Genomic DNA, 24,026 nt, shown 5'->3' with positions numbered 1-24,026 from the left:
AATAAGTATGTGGAAAGTAGAGACAAACGTAAAGGGACAGAAGTAGACTGGAAATAAATGTAAAATTTTTCAGTACATTTGGAATTACCTCCTGACGATGTTGTTCATTGAGCATAATCAAAAACATGTAGTGAAGAGTCAACTTTGGTTTGTAAATCCAGTCCTGGAAAATGAAAAATCTTCTCTAATGGCTCAAAAGAGTTTGTTTCTTATTCTTTCTCAGACTTTTAATCAGTCATCACAACTCTGCACCCATTATCAGAAATACACAGGTTATAAGATGCTACAGATTCTACCAGTTTGTTGGAATTAACCCTTTCAGTGTTTAACTAAAGATGCAAAACACTGGCAGAACATGCAATACATTTTTTTGAACTTAAGACTTTAAAAAGTGAGAAAAGATTTGAACAAACACTTCACCAAGGAAGATATATAAATGGCCCATAAACACATGAAAAGATGAGTGACATTCACCTAAATATAGCTAAAACTATAATAAGATGCCACTATATATATACTAAATTGACTAAAACTTAAACATTAAATAAAACTGAAAACACCAAGTGCTAATGAGGATTTGGAGCAACAGAACTCTTCTGCTTTGCTGGTGGGGACAAAAAATGATGGAGTCACTCTGGAAAACTACTTGGCAGTTCCTTGTAACTTTCAACATATACTTATATACAATCTGGAAATTCCTCTCGTAAGAATTTACCCCAAAAAGGGAGGTGGGAAGAAGCCCATGTAAACACCAATATGCAAATATGAATAGTATCATTATTCACAATGCCCTAAAATAGGAAACAACCTAAAATGTACATCAGCTAGTGATAAGTTATAATATATACAAAACTAATACATTAGCAATTTCATTTTTTAAATGTTTTTTAAGATTTTATTTATTTGAAAGAGAGAGAGAGAGATAAGGAGTAGGGGTGAAGGAGCAGAGGGAGAAGCAGACTCCCCACTGATCCGGAAGCCCAGTGTAGGACTCTATCCCAGGACCTTGGGATCATGACTTGAGCTGAAGGCAGACACTTAACCAAATGAGCCACCCAAGCGCCCCTAATATTAGCAATTTCAAAAGGACAAATTTCAAATCTATGCAAAAACATAAATTAATCTCCCAAAAGACACAAAGGATAACTGTTTCATTCCATGATAGGATATTCTGGAAAAGGTGAAACTATAGAGACAAATCAGATCAATGGTTGCCAGGGCCTATAGGTAGGGGATAGGGATTTAGTACAAAGGAACATGAAGGAATTCATTGGGATGACGGAAATATTCTATATATTAATTTTCATGGTAGCTACATATTAGATATATTTGTCAATAATCACAGAAACGATATACCTAAAAACAAAGAAATTTTAATGAATGTAGATAATTCATTAATAAATAAGATTTTTAAAAATTTATGATGATGGTCTTATGATCTACTTCATGGCAATTATTTGAAAATGTAGAATAGATAAATCTAAGAAAAAGAGTACTAAAATAGATATAAGAAAAATAGAAAATCTGTGTAACCTGATATATATTAATAAAATTAAATATTTGTTATATTCAATTTTGGAATACTCCAAGCTAGAATTCATCTGCAACTTTAAAAAAATTTTAAAGAAAGTAATAATAATTCCAGACTAACATTTACAGAGAACATAAACTGCAGAAAGCCATTCCAACATATTTTATGAAGCCAACATTATCTGGATAGAATATCTGATGAGATACTAGAGGAAAGAAAAGCACAATCTAGTCTTATGAAGGCAAAACTCCTACACAAATATTTGCAAAACAAATCCAGTAACATATAAAAAATTTAATGTAGCCTAAAAGATTTCTCTTTATTCTAGAAATGTAAGGTTGTTTTAATACCAATAAGTAAACTTGGATCTTTATCATTGTACTGTAGTTATGGGGAGATGTCCCTGTTCTCAGGAAATCGAGCTGATTAATTTAGAGATGAAAGGGCAAATATGGCAAATTACTCTTAAATGATTCAGAAAGAAAGAGAGGGAGGGAGAATCAAGTACAAATGGGCAAAATATAAACATCTGGCAAATCTGAATGTATTTTTTGTGCCTTTTTAAAAGTTTTTGGAGCGCCTGGGTGGCTCAGTGGGTTAAGGCCTCTACCTTCGGCTCAGGTCATGATCCCAGGGTCCTGGAATCAAGCCCCACATCGGGCTCTCTCCTAGGCAGGGAGCCTGCTTCCTTCTCTCTCTCTGCCTGCCTCTCTGCCTACTTGAGATCTCTGTCTGTCAAATAAATAAATAAAATCTTTAAAAAAAAAAGTTTTTACTTCAATTCCAGTTAACATACAATGTAATATTAGTTTCAGGAGTACAATATAGTGATTCAACACTTCCATACAACACCCAGTGCTCATCACAAGTGCCCTCCTTAATCCCCATCACCTATTTAGCCCATCCCTCCATCCCCCTCCCTCCTGTAACCCTCAGTTTCTTCTCTATAGTTAAGAGTCTGTTTCTCGGTTTGCCTCTCTCTCTTTTTTCCCCCTTTGCTCATTTTTTTTTTCTTTCTTAAATTCCACACATGAGTGAGGTCATATGGTATTTGTCTTTCTCTGACTGACTTATCTCACCTACTAGCATTATACTCTCTAGCTCCATCCATGTCATTACAAATGCCAAGATTTCATTCTTTTTATGGCTAAGTAACATTCTATTGTATATATACACCACCTCTTCTTTATCCGTTCATCAATCAATAAACACTTGGGTTGTTTCCATAATTTAGCTACTACAGATAATGCTGCTATAAATACTGGAGTACATGTATGCCTTTGAATTAGTGTTTTGTATTTTTCTTGCAACTTTCCTGTTAGTTTGTAATCTTACCCCCCTGCCCCATGAATCTGCCAAAAGTACATTTAAAAACCAATCAAAATAACCCACCAGTGAATGAAAAGACAAAACAGATGATTTCCTGAAATCTATGAAGAATGGTACAGTATGGACTACAAATCAAACCAATTTAAGTAAAACCTCTGAGAACTATAGAAGGCAACTACTTCTAATTTGCTAAAACCATCTTCAAAAATATGAGGAAAAAAAAATGAAGCAAAAATCCTTTTTAATGTGAAATGTTAAAATGTTTCCCTCCAAGGTAAAAGTGAGGGGGAAAAAAATTGACCTTCTTAGATTACTTTCATCATTTCTAATCAATTTCATCCTACTTTATTTATGGCTAGTGTAATAAAGCAAGGAGAAAAGAGTAATGGTAAGAAAGGGTAAGAAGCCACTCTCATTTTCTGACTAAATGTTTATTTCCAAGTAATGGCCAAGAGAATTTTCTACTAAATTATTAGAAATAATAGAGCTTAGTGTGGTTTCTGATATAAAGTCAAAATTTAAAAACTGTATTATTTATACAACAAATAGAAGATTAAAATATAAAAATGATATCACTTAGATAATCAAAACATCAAGTACCTTGAAATAAATCTAACCAAATATATGTAAAACCTCTACAAAACTATATAGCATTATTGAGTAAAATTGAACCAAACCTAAATAGAGATAAAATATGTATATAGATTTAAAATTCAAATTTATAAATGTATTCAGTTCCCTAATCTATTGATTACAAGAGTAAACACAGTTCAGTAAGCTTATTTATTTTCAAAAATTGACACAACTCTAAAATTTCGATGAAAATGCTAAAGGCTAAGAATAGCTCACATCTTTAAAAAGAATAAAGTACTTCTAGTACCAGATATCAATGCCTATTATACAAACTATCATAATAAAGAAAGTGAAGGATTATTGCAAGAGTAGATGGCCAATATAACAGAACAGAGTCCTGAAAATGAATAACCTGATTTATGACTAAATGGACAAGGCAGTCTAGGAGGGATGATCTTTTCAATAAATGGCACTTAGCAACTGAGTATTCATAAGAAAAAACAAACCCAGACTCTTACCTCACATCATTCCCCAAAGCCATTTTCATTTATCATAGATCTAAATAAAAAAAGTAAAGCAATAATAATTTTAGAAGGTAACATAGAAGAGTATCTTCAGGGCCTAGGCAGGCAAAGATTTTTTAAGGAGGACATAATAAAAATTAATAATTTGAACTATACTAAAATTAAGTATTACAGTCTCTAAAAAAGGGTCAGTAAGAGTTCAACAGCTAGCCAAAAGTCTAAAAAAAAAAGATTATCTGTAAGTCATGCAACTGAAAAATGGCTTACATGCATTATGAACAAAAATTACAATAGCAGAGGAAACCCTATAGAAAAAATGGGTGTGTTTTGAAAAAAGCAGCTTATAAAACAGGCTATACAAATACCAAATAAACATTTGAAAAGGTACTCAACTTCATAGTCCCCAATTGTATTAATGATAATTAAATCCACCATGAGAAACCACTACACGTCCACCAAAACAGATAAAAATTTTTAATAAATAAAAATTGCTGGTAAGGCTTTGGAGCAACTGGAAACTTCTTATTAAATGCTTTTTGGAGGGAACTGGAGGCAACTACAACAACCATTTTGGAAAAGGGAGTCACATTACTACTATATTTGAACAAATGTTTACTGTATGACTTAGAAATCTAGTTTCTATGTCTCCGTATTTCTATTCAGCAGACATATGTATACATATGTCTTAATAGAAAACTTTATGAATATTTAGGGACGCCTAGATGGCTCAGTTGGTTGGACGACTGCCTTCAGCTCAGGTCATGATCCTAGAGTCCCAGAATCAAGTCCTGCATTGGGCTCCCAGCTCCATGGGGAATCTGCTTCTCTCTCTGACCTTCTTCTCACTCATGCTCTCTCTCACTGTCTCTCTCAAATAAATAAATAAAATCTTTAAAAAAAAAGAGAAAACTTTATGAATGTTCACAAAAAGATTTTCTGGGAAAAAAATTTTATTGTTATTAGTTTATTATTTATTTTTATTATAAGTAATATCTGTATTACTTATAATAGCCCTAAGTTGAACACAATGTTTAGCAAGACAGGAAAGAATAGTTGTATATGAATAGAAAAAACTAATAATGTACTATATATTGGCTAATTGAACATAATAGAAGCAGGCAAGTGAAAAGAAACAAAGAAAGGAAAGGGAGAAAGGGAGGTAGAAAGTAAGAAGACTCCTATGCATCTATCAAAATAAGTATGATAGAGACACACAAAATGATGTACATGAATTTCAATCATAATTTTGGGCAAGAGGAGCATATACAAACAAAAATATTCTGTATTAATATATTTATGTAAAATGTTAAGTTTTAAGTTATTCTATACCATTAAAAGTCAGGATAATGAGTACATTTTGGGAGAAAGTTAAGGATAGTGATGGGATGGGGCTTAAGGAGCATTTTAGGTCATATTTATTGTCTATTTCTTAAGCTGGTATGGTAGTTTCACTGTTGCATTCATTCCATTCTATCCATTGAGTTGTATACATATGATTCATACAATTTGATGTATACTATATTGGAATGAAAAGTTTAAAAAATAGAAACATTAAAATAAAATGCTACCATTTGTTTAGTGGAGAAACAGCATTATGTCAAAAGAACCAAACACATATCTTGAAGAATTTCCCACTAACCAATTTTGTGACAGTTTCAGCATCAAAAAGAAAAATGATTGCAGTGTGTTAGAATACACTCGATCAATAAAAATTCAATAGTCCAAAATGATTTCCAAAAAAGGAAAAAAAAAAGTCAGGAAAAAACTCACCTGTGACTCTTCACACTTTGAAGAAGCTATTAAAACAAACTCCTTACTAAGTCTCTTACTCTGAAATTTGATAACTAAAGGTAAAGATTTAACTATTTATATTGCCTTTTCAATAAAAACTGTATTTCAGGACAACCAACAGCTCCAGTTGATGAATGAAATTTCTACTCTTCAGATATTTCCATCAACAGCTAATATAGAAAAGAAATAATCTTAGCTAGTAAAAAATAATTTTGAAAACCCTAAATGAAATCATCAATTCAAACAATTGTTAAAATCCATTAAATGCTTTATAGGACAGTAGGCAATATATAGTTTCATACTCACAAGGGGAACAATCCAACTGACTAAAAGGATCAGATATCATGTAAACCAGTGATCAATCTTAATCATCACTAACAATGATGCCAATACACGTTTTCTGACGTGTATTTTCTGATGTGATCCACTATCAAATATAATATCACCTAAGATCTACTTCAGTCAAGCATGTTTTCATAACTTGAAAACAATGAGGCTTAAGATGCAACTATAGATACAGATATTAAATGAAGTGATTCCACAAGAAAACAATCAGACAAGTCCAGAAAACAAGGTATTTTGTAGATCAGTTGGTCCCCTTCCTTCAGCAACTCAGCGTCATAAAAAGGGGGTTAGTTCTAGAATAAAAGAAATTTAAGGGACATGACAATCAGAGTATGGGGTACTTCAGTGATACTGGTTTGAAGAAATTAGTTCTAAATAACATTTTTACTTAACTGAAGGATTCTAAATACAGTCTGCATATTATATGTAATGAAATATACAAATATATAAATGTGAAGATTGCTGACTGAAAGAGCAGGATACAAAACAATAACACAGGAAGTTTGCATTTGATAAAAAAATAAGATGTAAGGCTAGAAGAAAATGTATTAATGGTGATCTCTAGGTGGAAGGAATATTTTAGCTCATTTTTTCTTCTAATTTTGTATTTTTAAATTTTGCTACAATACATACATACTGCTTTTGTAATAATAAGTAATTTTTAAATGAGGCCAAACTTCTGTATAGAAAATTGCCATATATGTGCACATAAAAATAGGTAATATATAGAGATCTATTTCAACTAACAACTGGGCATTACCCAGACAATACAGATGGCCTGTCTTACCTTACTTTCAACATTTAATTATAAAATCCTAACCTTATTAGTGGCTATTAGCAAAATAGGTATGTTTGCTGAACCAGGAAAAGTTATATGGTACCACTGCTTACTTATTTTCTAAGTTTGGTATCTGTACAGAATTTTAAAATTATATATTATTAACTTTTATATATATTTGGATATTTTGATTATTTTAATACAAAAATGCACAATGTTTATCCAACAAAATATAAAATAATCATAAACAAAATAACAAATAAGAGTTATTCCTCATCCTTTCAAAGGATAAATTCATTGTTACATTTTTTAATTCTTTACTTGCATGCTTAATTTATAAATCCTAAAATTTTCTTTTTATGTTAAATTAAGTATTTAAAGTAACTAGTCTCTGAGTGCTACTACAGCTGTATTCAATTTTTATTTTTTTTAAGATTTTCTTTATTTAGTTGACAGACAGAGATCACAAGTAGGCAGAGAGGCAGGCGGGGGGGGGAGGGAAGCAGGCTCCATGCTGAGCAGAGAGCCCGATGCGGGACTCGATCCCAGGACCCTGAGATCATGACCAGAGCCGAAGGCAGAGGCTTAACCCACTGAGCCACCCAGGTACCCCACTATATTCAATGTTTAAGAGTATAGTACTTCATTGTTATTTTCTACTTACACCAAAATTTTAATTTTGATTTGTTCTTTGTCCCAAGGACAAGACTGAGCGATGTTATAAAATGTGGTATACATTTTCTGCTTATAGTTATTATTATTAATTTCTACTTTTATTACATTGTTCTCTTAGGCTAAGATCTACAATGCTTTTCCTTTTTCAAATATCCTGAGGTTTTCCCTGAGGCCCAACACTTTGTCCACTTTAGCCTATTCCATGAGAATTTGAATGAATATCCACATATTACTTCTCTACAATTAGTTACATCCTCTTTAATCTTACTTACATTTTGCCCATTGGATCTTTCATCAGCTAAGGAAAGAGCACAAAAAATTTTTCTCTTAAAAATATGTTTCTACTTGGGCCACCTGGGTTGCTCAGTTGGTTAAGCATTTGACTCTTGATTTCGGCTCAGGTCATAATCTCAGAATCCTGAGATTGAGTCCTGCATCAGACTCCATGCTCACGGGGGATCCTGCGTGAGGATTCTCTCTCTCCTTCTCCCTTTTCCCTTTCCCCCTCTCACGTGCATGCACACACTTTCTCTAAAATAAATAAATAAGGGCACCTGGGTGACTCAGTCAGCTAAGCATTTGCCTTCGGCTCACGATCCCAGGGTCCTGGGATCGAGCCATACATCAGGCTCCCTGCTCAGTGGAGAGCCTGCTTCCCCCTTTTCTCCCTGCTTGTGCTCTCTGCTGATCTCTCTCTCTCTCCCAAATGAATAAAAAAAATCTTTTGAAAAAAGAAATAAAATAATCTTTCTCCCCATTTTATTTTTCAGTGTTCCAAAATTCATTGTTTATGTGCCACACCCAGGGCTCCATGCAATACATTAAAAAATAAATTAAAATGTTTCTACTTGATGAAGTTCTTGTTTTATTAATTTTGTAATCATGGCATTTAATAAACTAATACTTATTAGGTATTTATGTATATTATCCTCTTTATTAATATATAGTGTCTTTGTCCTATTTAGATTTTTTACCAACAACAAATTGAATTTATTTTATATTAATCAATATTGTGATCCATGGTTTTTCCTTAGTTTTCATTTGCCTTTCATACCTTAGCCCAAAGTTTATTTTCAAGTTTATTTTTATTAGATGTATTTCTTTTATACCATAAATCACTGGCATTGTTACTAGATAAAATCTGGAAGGAATCATGATTTGTCTCAGAGGATCAAATGTAGAGAACTTAATAAAGAACCTGTTTACAAAGACATAGCTAGGGTTAAAAATAATAATAAGAAAAAGAGATGCACAGAAACAAAGAGACAAACCAACTAGAGTTTGCTTCTTGGAACACAAAAAGGAGCAGCAAAGGTGGGAGAAGGGCTCTGAATAGAAGAAACAGGATGATCAACACATATGAGTATTTTCTTTAATTGTTAAAATTAACATTTTCTATATATAAATGTTATATACAGTAGTGAAGATATGTTAAGTTTGAGTTTTGTCTTCTTGTGTAATAATCTCTGTTTTGAATGGTTCCATTTTCTTAACATGTCCCTATATTTCTGTGTATATACATTTGTGTTTGCTCCATCAGAAAACAAACACAAATGTGTATGTATGTGTATGTCTATGTATGTGTATGTATTAGTTTTGAAGGTTATTTCCAGAAAAAATGAAAACTGACTTTTAAGTTTGAAAATATGTGTAAGGTAGAGATGCACCAAATTAAACATTTGGCCATATGCTGAAAGGCTGAGTGTCAAACTCATTATTCACCTGAAGCTAAATATTACCATCATAGAACGAATCTGAACTTTTATCACAATTCAGTTGTGACTGGAATTTTGTTATTGACATTTTAAAGCAGACACTTAACAACTGAGTCACCCTGGTGCCCCTACTATTGAAATTTTAAACCATAATTTTAAAGCTTGATATTATAGTATAGGACAGTAACTTCTTAGCACTGTCAGCTGCTAGAGTGCTCCTCTGAGCAACATAGCATAGGTAGCTGCTAACGTAGCTACCTGCCCCAACATCATATTTATGATGATCTCCCCACCAAAATTATCACACTTTCTCTCTCTCTAATATTAAAGAGCTAAGGTACATATTTGAAAATTCTGGATCCTGAAAATGTGGTTGATAGTGACAACGTATCTTCAATGCGACAATCCCACCAACCAAAGTTTTGTGCTCGCTTTTGCACACTGACCATATTTTCAGAAGCAGAATTAGGACTGTTGGTATGAGATACATCTTTTAGTTTTATATTTGCCTGCCCTAGTTCCTCTGTAAAATCACTTGAGAATATTTGTCTAGAAGTCTTAGCTTTTAAAATGTGGCAGTGGAACAATGAAATCGGCTTTCAAGATAGAACAACTATGTCTAACTTTTCAGCTGCATCCCAACTTTCATCATGCACACTGATTTTAGCAGCTTTCCCAGTTTAAGATGACAAAAAGGTAGGTATCTCACAAGAAAATATGTGCATTCTAAGGAAATATTTTATTGGTTATTTCCTCAGAAAATTTTGACAAACAAATTTCTTTGTAAACAATCACTGGATGTCAGTAAGTCCTGTTATGCAAAGCATTGCTAGTAAGGTTTGTTCCAAACATTTTAACATATAATTGTCACGGATTTATCTTGTATAGGTTCATGTTAAAGCAGTTCTGAAATGTATGCATGTCACATAGTATGTCTTTAGCTAAGATTTTAAGATTTCACATAGACAAATCAATATTTGAAAGTAAATATTCATATATGTATAATAAACCTGAAGGCCATTGTGATCCTTGATTGCATCCAAGTTTAAGGATGCCAGAAATGATGGTAGAGTAAGTTTGTCTGATCTGGTCTACCAAAGTCTAAGGCTAAATCTGAAGGTAGTAAATGGTGATTTTGTCCAATACAGTGGGTAAAGTAAAAAACTAGTGCGTTCTTTAGGTGTATGTACACATGTGTGCTCATATGAGAGCATATCTGTGCTCATATGAGAAAGGAACTTTCCAGGGCCCTGGGAAAGCAGTAGCAAGCATAGCCTGCTCAGAAGTACGTGGGCACTGACTCTGTCTTCACAAACCTGGAGATACTGGTTCATGAGCTAATTCTACATCTCAGAGAAAGATTACAGATTTATAATAAACAACAATAAATTAGATAAGGTATTGTTAAAAGCTTACTGCTTATGAGAAAAATCTCAAAATTATGGCATCATGGATGGTCTAAAGAATACATTAATTTCCTCCACAGAGTAGGAAAGGGGGTGCATTCCTCTTTTGTGAATTTGGATCCTTGTTCCAAATTGGAATTTTGGCATACTTCTGGAACTTAAGAGAAAACCACAATCAACCGGAATTCAGCCTTTCTATCCAGCCAAGAGTTTACTTCATTCACCCAATTAAACTGTGGATCCTCTATAATACCATATTCCTAATCTCTTTCAGTCTGTATTTTCTCCATAATGTCTAATTCCAACTCATCAGCTGTTGATTTACAGTGAAAGCCATTTTTAAGATTACAGAATTAATTTTTTTCCCAATTTATTTATTTTCAGAAAAACAGTATTCATTATTTTTTCACCACACCCAGTGCTCCATGCAAGCTGTGCCCTCTATAATACCCACCACCTGGTACCCCAACCTCCCACCCCCCCGCCACTTCAAACACCTCAGACTGTTTTTCAGAGTCCATAGTCTCTCATGGTTCACCTCCCCTTCCAATTTACCCAAATTCCCTACTCCTCTCTAACGCCCCTTGTCCTCCATGCTATTGGTTATGCTCCACAAATGAGTGAAACCATATGATAATTGACTCTCTCTGCTTGACTTATTTCACTCAGCATAATCTCTTCCAGTCCCGTCCATGTTGCTACAAAAGTTGGATATTCGTCCTTTCTGATGGAGGCATAATACTCCATAGTGTATATGGACCACATCTTCCTTATCCATTCATCCGTTGAAGGGCATCTTGGTTCTTTCCATAGTTTGGCGACTGTGGCCATTGCTGCTATAAACATTGGGGATTAATTTTTAAAATGTATTCTTTAACTTCACATACTCATAAAATCCATCTTTACCTCTGTATTTTATCGTTTATTCACCTAGACCAGTGGTCAGGAAAAAGATGGAGCATTCACTGCCCCTCTTATTTCCCTTTGTTCACTAGTCAAAGCAACATAAGAGAACAACAGGATCGAAGGAAGAGGGCAGATAATTGGAAAATATTATATACTACCCACCTCTTGAAAAGGTAGTGTAATGTCTACAGGAAGATGCCGCTCCTAGGCTTTCATCTGTAAATCATAACTACTCTCACCCTTCCAGTTACCAGAGGGAAAATTCCTTTATTTATGTTGTTATGTTGTTTATCTTGGAAAGAAAAAGTAAGAACTTTGTAATAACACCTAAGATAATAGTCTCACAGTAATCTATGAGATCACATAGAACAGTGAGTTTTATAGTTTTAGATTCCTTAAAAGACTAGGCTACAACAACTATGGAATATTTGATGTAAGGAGTAAAAACTAGGTAATATGAAGAGCAAATAAGGTTGATGTTTAGCTTGTAAGAAAGAAACATAAACATCTGAAAGCTTGTCATTAGATAACCACAGAGACAAATTTTATGCTGCAATAATGGGAAAAGAAAGAAATAATGGATAAGAGTTTTAGGATTGCAAATTTGAACAACTATAAGGAATTAATGATAACAATTAGATATTGATTGTTTTAAGGGACTAAAGATGTAAACAGAAGGGTTGTAAAGGTTTGGTGTTAGAGATGCTCTAGAGGACATTTTGGCATCAAATGGGGAGTTAGACGAATAAAGCTTTACTGACTTCTCATTTCTGATGTTCTGTAATTATACTGATGTTTAAAGTTCAGAGTATTCTTTTGTTGTTGGTTGGGCTAATAGGAGTGAAGGCAATGCATAATGAAGGTAGTAAAGTAATGATTACTAGATTTGGAGTTGGAAACTTGGGGCTTGAAATTCAGTTTTATCACTGAGTCTAGTAATTTGTACTTAAAAAAACTAACTTATGTGGGTCTTAGTTCTCTCATTAAGAATAATGATAATTATATTCTCTATCTCACAAAAAAATGTGAATTAAATTAGCACATATTTAACAGAGCAACCCTTCAAAGTGACCTCATATGTGCAATATTGTGTTAACAAACAGAGACTAAAACCTGAGAAAAAGGAAGTTGGAGCCTAAACTTTGACCAGGGTTTGTGGCACATACGGGATAGCTATAATTCAACATGGTAAATACTATAATAGAGGTGAATTTTTAAAAGTATCTTATGAAAAAAGAAAGTTTGAAAAGTTGGCTTAACTTGGGAGATGAGTTAGGGAGGAAAAAATGCAGAGGTACCATAAATCCCACAAAATAAACAGAATTCAGGCAGTATGCAAAGGATATACCAGAAATATTCAGCATGAGCAAACGCATAGTGATGAATAAAAGTCTTCCCTAAGCTTCCTCCAAAAAAAATAATAAAATGTAAGCCCTACCTGGTGAACAGCAAATAGTAAAGGCTGACTTGATTACATATTTTAAAATATTTAGCCTAGTGCATGTCAGATTCCTGGTTCTGATCATAATAAAGTAATAGACTTCAGGCTTATTCTCTGCAATAAACTGAACAAAATATATGATACAACAGGTTCTAAGCACTATGATACAAGCAGTTTAGAGAGGCGCCTAGATGGCTCAGTTGTTAAGTGACTGCCTTCAGCTCAGGTCATGATCCCAGGGTCCTGGGATCGAGCCCCACATCGGGCTCTCTGCTCAGCAGGGAGCCTGCTTCCTCCTCTCTCTCTGCCTGCTGCTCTGCCTACTTGTGATCTCTGTCAAATAAATAAATAAATAAATCTTTAAAAAAAAAAAAACCCAATCTGATCTTAAAATCTCTCAGTAAATGAGAAATATAAATCTAACTGAAAAAGAAACTGTTCCTTGAGTCATTATTCAAGAAACACTAATTTAAACAAGGTATCTTCAAATTCTTTAACAGAGAAATATTTTTTTATTGTTAAAGCATTAAATAGTGGCTTACTCACTCCATGATTACAACAAACCCCAATGGACAAGTCTGCTATTTATCATTTCTTAAAAGGGTAAATAAAAATTATAGGAGGATGTCTGAATTTATTGGTTTTAATAATGTGTTTGTTCTAAACTGATGTAATTTAAACACAATCAGTTGAAAAGATATATTTTATAGTATTGACTTGCCTATTCACCTAAGAATATTCATAATAAGCCTAATACAGAGAAAACCATAAACTCTCTGATGTTACGGTTTTTTATTGTAAAGCAAAGATTCTAACACATTTGCCCTTAAATTTTAATTCTCTTTCTCTATAGATTTTATTTATTTGTTGTAGAATATGCACACATGTGCATGCACGTACACAAACACACACACTCAGGAGCAACCAGGGGCGGGGTGGGGGTTGGGTAGGGTCATATAGGAGGAAAGAGAAGGACAAGCATACTACACTGACCATGGAGACAGAGGCAGGGTTGGATCATCTCAACCAGGGATCACGACCCCAGCAGAAATGGAATCAGATGCTCAATTCACTGAGCCACCAGGGAACCCCTAAATCTTAATTCTTTTTTTTTTAAAAGATTTTATTTATTTATTTGACAGAGAAAGATTACAAGTAGGCAGAGAGGCAGGCAGAGAGAGAGAGGAGGAAGCAGGCTCCCCGCCGAGCAGAGAGCCCAATGCGGGACTCGATCCCAGGACCCTGAGATCATGACCCGAGCCGAAGGCAGCGGCTTAACCCACTGAGCCACCCAGGCGCACTAAATCTTAATTCTTAATTCAGATATCATTAATTGCTTTCTGTGAGTAATTTCTTTCCAGATAGCTGCTTTGTTTTTTTTAAATCAAACTTAAACAACAATGAGCAGTAAACTGTGTCATTTTTATAAGGTTGAGTTCCCTTTTCAGATATCTGAGAAGCAGTGTCAAATTTCATCTTCTGATATTAATTACAGTAATAGTTTGAAAAATCAGTTTTGTTCATTAAAATTTTAAACAAATGCTTGTGATTTGACAACAATTGAAAAACTGAGGCTTATATTTTGTTCCACAAATATTAGGAAGTGGTTTGCTCAAGTTCATTTTAGATGAATTCACAGATATTTTTATTATTTTATATAAGTAACTTTTTATAGCCCCTACGGAGCGAGAACAGGTTTAGAATAAAATCAAAAAGTTTTTTTTTCTCATTTTTCTTTCCAACAACTAAAAAACACATTGAGACTTTAGATTCAGCAATATAAAGTTTTGAAATCATAGGCACCATCATAACAATTAAATTGAACACTGAGGTTTATATCAGGAATCAGAGTTTAATAATCCTTTGGTTACTCCTTCCTCCTACGCTAAGGAACCAACAAACTCCTTCCTTTCATTATGCTTAAAAGCTGTTTTGAAACATAATTGGGCAAACTTCAAATGAAGAAACTCTATCACTGACTTCTATGTAACAAATGTGATTATACCAATAAAAGACACGTGTAGAAGCACTTCAGAAAAAACCCTCTTTTTTAGTTCTGTATTACAAAACTGAAAAATACACTATATGTACCATATAGTATATTAGTTCATTAGTATCAAATTGAGGAATAATGTGAAGCAGAAGAGTAGAAAAGAAAAATTTTCTTTTATTAGGTACAGGCTATAGACTAGACATGTGATAAGATTTTTTGTATATGGTATTTACTCACATGAACCTTATATACTGAAAATTATCCCCATTTTACAGGCAAGAAAATTGAGATTCAAACAAGTACAGTAATTCATCGAATGTCGGATATGTGGAATTTCTACCCTTATCTGAAAAATTACAGTGCCCGTTATCTGACTTTTTGAAAAAGGAACAAACTGTAGAAAAGAAAAAAAAAAATAGTGAAGCAAAGAATCTCCAAACTCTGTAATGTAGTCAGCAGCATACAGCTACCTTTCCAGAACTAACAACAAAAATATAGCCCTCTGCAAATCTCTCTCTCTCTCTTTTTTTTAAAGATTTTATTTATTTATTTGACAGACAGAGATCACAAGTAGGCAGAGAGGCAGGGAGAGACAGAGCTGGGGGAAGCAGGCTCCCTGCCAAGCAGAGAACCAGAAGCAGGGCTCGAACCCAGGACCCCGAGATCATGACCTGAGCCGAAGGCAGAGGCTTTAACCCATTAAAAGCTGCCCAGGCATCCCTGCACATATCTCTTACCAGTTCTTTGGAGTAAGCTATAAAGAAATGAAGAATGACAAGGTCTCATCTGTCTATTAATTGCTAAGTGGATATAAATGTGAAATTACTAGGTCGTGTGCAAGCCCTCATGTAGGGTGAAGCAGGCGAGATCTCTTCTTCAGGAACAAAACTTAAATGGTACCAAGAAACTCAGGTAATCAAGGTAGATAGTATCTTAATGCAATATTTCACATGACACTTTAAATAGACAAAATTACAGATAATATTACAGATTTTTCCTTTTGTTTCAGGTTCCCATATGATCTGTCAAGGAACTGTTACTGATCCTGTCAGTCACCTAAGACTATCTGCTAGAGATGAAAAATGCTGAGTGAAAGAATATATGATTATAAATTTCATATAATTATCATATTTAATGACCATGTTATGTTTTTACGTTCTAGCAAATTTGAAATAATGAATCTCTTAGAGAATCCTGTATCATAATCACTGATGGTGAGGCAGGAGTTCTTTTTTTTTTTTTTAAGATTTTATTTATTTATTTGATAGAGAGAGCGATCACAAGTAGGCAGAGAGGCAGGCAGAGAGAGAGGGGGAAGCAGGCTCCCTGCTGAGCAGAGAGCCCAATGCAGGGCTCGATCCCAGGACCCTGAGATCATGACCTAAGCCTAAAGCAGAGGTTTAAAAACTGAGCCACCGAGGTGCCCCGAGGCAGGAGTTCTTTTAAGATTGCCCTTGCTTGTGCAGGTAAATCTGATTATAATTCTTAATGACATGACTAGATAAATATAACCTGCTTATTTTTCTCTCAAAGCTATTTGTTATCTGAAAACTCTTCATTGACATATTCTCGTAACATTATACAAGGACTAGAACCAAAACTTGTAGAATGGCATGCAAGAAAATCCTGGTGACAGAACTGGAACACTGTTGATGCAAAATGATTTATTGTCAATGCTCATGACCGTAAGGTAAGTGATGATGAGTGGGTATGAGTGGATAAAGAGAAATGCAGATGACTCAGAGTCAAGAAGTAACAACTTTTAGATTGTTTATTCAAGAGAAATTTTAAAATTTACCTTTTTATATTTTTTATTAAAGTTCAATAAGCCAACATATAGTACATTATTAGTTTTTGATGTAGTGTTCAATGATTCATTAGTTGTATACAGTATGCACAGTAGTTGATATATAATTTAAAAATCTATGTTTGGGGCACCTGGGTGGCTCAGTGGGTTAAGCTGCTGCCTCTGGCATGGGTCATGATCTCAGGGTCCTGGGATTGAGCCTTGCATTGGGCTCTCTGCTCAGCAGGGAGACTGCTTCCCCCGCTCTCTACCTGACTCTCTGCCTACTTGCAATCTCTCTCTCTCTCTCTCTGTCAAATAAATAAAAAATAAATATTTTTTAAAAATCTATCTTTAAGGAAGTTTAAAGAATATAAAACAAAAATTCAATGTGATAAGCTTTGTATCATAGCTAATTACCAGCATTGCAGTCTTTGTTCTTAGTTCATAAAATAATAGTCTGTCTTATAACTAAAAACACCTTCCCTCCCTCTCTGCCTGCCTCTCTGCCCACTTGTGATCTCTGTCTGTTAAATGAATAAATAAAATCTTTTAAAAAATAAAAAATTTTAAAAAACAAAAACATCTTAAATTCAATAAAATATGGTATTGCCAAAATGCACTACAAATAAACTTTTTCTGTTAGTACTATGCAGGTATTTTCTCCTAATCTATATTGTATCATTAACTTTGTTTTTGATGGCTCTTGTAGTTCAAAGTAATTTTTCCTTAATGCATTCTAATGTACTTTTCCTTTAGTACTTATTTTTTAAACCAATTTATAATTTTTTTATTTTATTTTTTCAGTGTTCCAAAATTCATTTTTTATGCACCACACCCAGTATTCCATGCTTTAAGTACTTATTTTTATTACTTAAGCAGGTCTACTACTTCCTACATTACTAAAATAATCTGTATTTTCATTTTACACAATAGATTTTTAAGACAATAGAATACTATGCAGCCATCAAAAGAAATGAAATCTTGCCATTTGCAAAGACATGGATGGAACTAGAGGTATCATGCTAAGCAAAATAAGTCAATCAGATAAATAATTATCATATGATCTCTCTGATATGAGGAATTTGAGAGGCTGGGCAGGGGGATGTGGGGGGTAGGGAGGGAAAAAATGAAATAAGATGGGATCAGGAGGGAAACAAACCTTAAGACACTCTTAATCTCAGCAAACAAACTGAGGGTTGCTGGGGGTGGGGGATGGGCGGTAGGGATAGGATGGCTAGGTTATGGACATTGGGAAGGGTCTGTGCTATGGTGAGTACTGTGAATTGTGTAAGCCTGATGATTCACAGACCTGTACCCCTGAAACAAATAATACATTATATGTTAATTTAAAAAAAGAAAAGATGTATTTATTTGAGAGAGAGTGGTCACACATATGCACACACACATACACACACACACACACACACGGGGTAGGAGCAGAAGGAGCTGGAGTCTTAAGCAGACTTAAGCAGTCTTAAGCAGACTCCTTGCTGAGCGCAGAGCCTGTTTGCAGGGCTTGATCTCATAACCCTGAGATCAGACCTGAGCCAAAACCAAAAGGTGGACGCCCAACTGACTGTGCTACCCAGGCACCCTATACATTAATAACTTTTATCTTAGTCTTTAAAATACATCTAGAGGGGTGCCTGGGTGGCTCGGTGGGTTAAAGCCTCTGCCTTCGGCTCAGATCATGATCCCAGGGGTCTGGGACTGAGCCCCAAATCAGGCGCTGTGCTCAGTGAGGAGCCTGCTTCCTCCTCTCTCTCTCTCTGCCTGCCTCTCTGCCTACTTGTAATCTCCCTCTCTCTGTAAAATAAATAAATAAAATATTTTTAAAAAAATAAAATAAAATAAATCTAGAATTTATTTTGGTATATTTTTAATGTAGATTTTACTCATTGTGGAATTCCAGAAACAAAACAAATGAACATAGGGAAGAAAAAAGAGAGAGAGGTAAACCAAAAAACAGACTCTTAACTATATAGAACAAACTAAGGGTTTCTGGAGGGGAAGAGAGCAGGGGAAATGGGTTAAATGGGTGATGGGGATTAAGGAGGGCACTTGCTGGGATGAGCACTGGGTGTTCTATGTAAGTGATGAATCACTGAATCCTACACCTGAAACCAATATTACACTTTACATTAACAAATCGGAATTGAAATAAAAACTTGAAAAAATGCAACCTTCCAAATCAGCCTCTTTATCAGTATAATTAATATGGTCGTGAAGTTTTAGTTTCTTCAGTATCAGTAAATATAGTACCTTTTTCTATTTTAAGATTTTCTTCTGATTTTTCCTTAAACTTGCTAAAATTATGTTCTTCATCTTGTCAAATATCACATTTTGAAAATATGAATCAGCTCTCCTTACTTCTACACATAATACATACATATGTATTTAATATACATTTAATTGTAGACCTAAGGCTACAACCAACTAAGGGGCTAGGGTGAGAGAATAATATTATGTGCTGCTTACTTGACAAAGTAGAAATAGTTCACCAGAAATAAGTAGATAGGGACAGGAAATAACCCCATCTCCAAATTGTGTGTACTAGGTGCCTCTCTAGACTCATTTTGATATATCAAACAAACATGAAAAGCTGATCATTATTCATTAGGGAAATTCAAATTAAACTATAAAGAGATACCACTGTACATATGCCAGATTCTCTAACATTAAGAATACTAACAATAACAATTACTAACGAAGACAGAGACACAAATGGCTAACAGACACATGAAAAAATGTTCATCATCACTAGCCATTAGGGAGATTCAAATTAAAACCATATTAAGATACCACCTTACACCAGTTAGAATGGCCAAAATTACCAAGACAATAAACAACATGTGTTGGAGAGGAAGTGGAGAAAGGAGAACCCTCTTACACTGTTGGTGGGAATGCAAGTTGGGGCAGCCACTTCGGAAAACAGTGTGGAGATTCTTTAAGAAATTAAAAATAGAGCTTCCCTATGACCTTGCAATTGCACTACTGGGTATTTACCCCAAAGATACAGAGGTCGTGAAAAGAAGGGCCATCTGTACCCCAATGTTTATAGCAGCAATGGCCACAGTCACCAAACTGTGGAAAGAACCAAGATGCCCTTCCATGGACGAATGGATAAGGAAGATGTGGTCCATATATACTATGGAGTACTATGCCTCCCTCAGAAAGGATGAATACCCAACTTTTGTATCAGCATGGATGGGACTGGAAGAGGGTATGCTGAGTGAAATAAGTCAAGCAGAGAGAGTCCATTATCATATGGTTTCACTTATTTGTGGAGCATAAGGAATGATACGGAGGACATGGGAAGACAAAGGGGAAAGGGAGTTGGGGGAAATTGGAGGGGGAGATAAACCATGAGAGACTATGGACGCTGAGAAACAATCTGAGGGTTTTGGAGGGGAGGGAGGTGGGAGATTGGATAAGCCTGGTGGTGGGTATTATGGAGGGTACATATTGCATGGAGCACTGGGTGTGGTGCATAAACAATGAATTCTGGAACACAGAAATTTTAAAAATAAATAAAAATTTTTAAAAAAAGAATTCTCATACATTGCTGGAGAGAAAAATAAATGGGTAAAGCTACCTGTTTACACATTTACACTGTGAGATGTGTGCAAGAATGTTCACAGCAGCATTATGTATAAAAAGAAAAAAAAAGTAGAATGAATATTAAAACAGTATATTGAACACTATACAGCAATGAAAAGAACAAATGAGAACTATATGTCCCAACACTGATCAATCTCACATGCATAATGTTAAACAAACAAGAAGAGTCTGTATTAGTTTCCTCTGGCTATTCTAACAAATTAACACAAATTCAGCGACTTGGAACAACAGAAATTTATTCCCTCACAATTCAAGAAGCCATAATTCCAATGTCAATTTCCCTAGTCCAGTTTCACAGAACTGCACTCCATCTGAAGATTCTCAAAGATAACATGTTCGTTGGCTCTTCCAGACTCTGAAGATGTATCCTTTGGTTCATGGCCCCCTTCTCCATTTTTGAAGCTGCAGTATCACATCTACAAATCTCTTCTTCCATTGTCACACTCCCTTCTGCCTTCTCTTTTGTAAAGACATTTGTGATGACATGTAGGGCCCAGCCAGATAAACCCAAGATAATCGCATTTCAAAATCCTTAACTTAATTACATCTGCAAACACTCTTTTTCAAAATAAGGTAAAATTTACAGGGAATAACATGTGGACATATCTTTGGGGACCATTATCAGCCTACCACAGAGTGGATATGTAAATTTTGTAAGAAAGGTATATTCCAAATACTGGATATCATTGAAGACAAAAGAGATGGTGATCCATTTTGCAGAAAATATTTCTTCACCTGTGTGATAGTTGCTGAAGTATTTTTTGTGATAATTCCTTCAGCTGTATAAATTTCATGCACCTTTATGTTTTGGTCTTACAGAGATTATACACATATATGTGTGAATAACACACAGATTATATATATACACACACACATATGTATGCATATATACACATATATATAAAAAAAAGTGTGACCAGGAAATTATAAATTTTCATCCTCCAGTCACCCTCTAATTTTCATGTTTTTCTTAATAAAAGTGTGCTCTTTAAGGAAATAAAGAAGTAAATAAATGTAGTACTTTCACTTAAATTAGCAGATTCTCTTATTATAAAATTATTTTCCTTATGTATTGTGCACTCTCTATATACCCATCTTCCATCTATATACTTACCTACCAATATATTCAGGCTTTAACATATGTAACTTTTTTGTAGCTTTTACAGTAACAGTACATACTTTAACTACTTTTAAATTTGAATTATACCAAAAAGTACAAAGAAGAAACAAACCACCCAAAATGAATTATTCCAACTCAAGTTATTTCTGGCAGTTCTGGGTAACTTATTTCTCCTTGTTTCTTATTTTTGATACTGTTCAAATTTTTAAAATAAACATAATAAGCACGTAGTAATCAACAGTAACATTACTACAAAAATCACTTAGATGAAACTTATGAATGAATTATGATGAAAATAACAGAATAGCTGCAGTAACTTATTTAGTATCTTCTGTACATTATGCATTACTCTGTATCTGTATTTATTTTCTAATCATGACAATAATTTTACAAAAGAAGCACATAAAACACAATATCTCATCTATTTTTAGATGAGTAAACAGAAGTGCTTTGTGAGTTCAAGTGGCATAACCAACAGACAAATATTGTTGGGATATTGGGATATTGCTGTTCCCAAGTCTGAAGGGAAAAAAAATCTGATATAATTCACTGCCACCTAAAATAATTCAAATTCAATTCTGACTGATTCAGATGGGTGCATTGGCATTTCATTAAGTTCAGACCCTTCAACAAACTCACCATGAGTTAGGTACGTGTGTGCTCTCTCCAAATCTTGCTCTCCTCCTTCATCCTCCTTTACCTAACCCCTCCCTCAAAACACACACAGTAAGTACAAATGAAAATAGTTCCTTGAGAGTTGAGGTCATAACTTACACATTTTTTAATACCATAGTCTAGCACAGTATCTTACACTATATAGTTATGCCCAAAATGTTTATTATGAATGAACTAGTGATTAGATTCTGGCATAAATCTATATAACCATCAACTCAGCTATGATCCACTCAGCAAGAGTTAGGACCTCCAATGAAGCTATGCCATTTTACTTATGCAAAAGCACTATAACCAAAATGAGTGCTTGGTTCCCACACAAAAAGACAATCCCCCCCCAAAAAAAAGACAAACCCAAAGCAGTCTCTACTTGTCCTATACAGAAGTCACAAGATCACTACTGTAAGAGCTCTCACTGCTATAGTTCCCTAAGTGATGCCAAGTGGAACTGAGAAATAGAGGCAAAATTATTATCAAACAAAATGAAATAAGGGTCTGACCACATTCTCGCTTTCACAGCTTTGCATCTGAGAATATCCCCACAGAGAAAACCAATTCATAGGTATTCACGTGCCTAATATGCAAATCAACACGCTGGCCGAATGCCTACCTTTACTAGATCAGAGCCATATAAGTGTAGGTAAAAGAAAACAATCAGGAACCAAAATTGTCCCTTATCAGGAAAAGTGCATAATAATCATGTATTTCCACAAAATTCCAAATAGATAAATTAAACCAATATGCATCTGAAGCAACAATCACAATGCTCACCCTATATGAGAAGAAAATTATCTTCCCACGAACTCAAAATTTAGTATCGCTCATTGTCCCAATGTGTCAGAGAAAGAGCATGCAACCTTTTCCTAAGACAATCCCTAAAACTACCTTTTACTGATTTTTTTAAAAAAGTATGTATAAAGAGTCTAAGAAGAAGACAGTAAAGGCAAGCATTTCTAAAATGTAATTCAAATATCATTAAAAATATTTTTGGGGGCACCTGGGTGGCTCAGTGGGTTAAGCCTCTGCCTTCGCTCAGGTTGTGATCTCGGGGTCCTGGATCAAGCCCCACATTAGGCTCTCTGCTTGGCGGAGAGCCTGCTTCCCACCTCCCACCCCCCCGCCTGCCTCTCTGCCTACTTGTGATCTCTGTCAAATAAACAGACAAAATCCTTAAATTTTTTTTTTAATTTCTAGACATATTTATGTAATTCTTATTTGGAAATATCTAGAAAAATCTAACTCAATGAAATGCCATACAATCATAAATGTGAATAGAGTTCTAAGAGGTAAATATTCTTTAGGATTCATAACTAAATCTTTTTATTCTCTGTTGAACTAAAAATTGTCATTTTATTTATATTCCAATAAAATAAAACAAAATGAATTTTTAAGGAATGATAGTTTTCAACATTTTCTCTTTTGCTCCTTGTAAATACTAAATAACAGGGTGTCAAGGTGGCTCATATGGTTATGCGTCTGCCTTAGGCTTAGGTCATGATCTCCAGGTCCTGAGATCTACCCCTACTGCAGGCTCCCAGCTCAGCAGAAATTCTGCTTCACCCAATCCTTCTCCCTCTGCCTCTCCCCGCTGCTCGTGCTCTCTCTCTCTCTCTCGTATGAATAAATAAAAATCTTTAAAAAAATAAAAAATACTAAATAATTCATCTTTGCATATCAAACTGCTCAGCATTATCAAAGAACAACTGTTTCATTCTGACAAATAGGGAAATGATATAGATACGCTTTCCTCGCTTCCAGTACACAGCAAAGAGAGAGAACAACTTAATGGACAGTGGGAGAAAGACTATTTGTTCTAG

The sequence above is a fragment of the Neovison vison genome, chromosome 13 (genome assembly GCF_020171115.1).
Source record: "Neovison vison isolate M4711 chromosome 13, ASM_NN_V1, whole genome shotgun sequence".
Taxonomy (NCBI): Eukaryota; Metazoa; Chordata; class Mammalia; order Carnivora; family Mustelidae; genus Neogale; species Neogale vison.
This window is presented reverse-complemented; position numbering follows the sequence as displayed.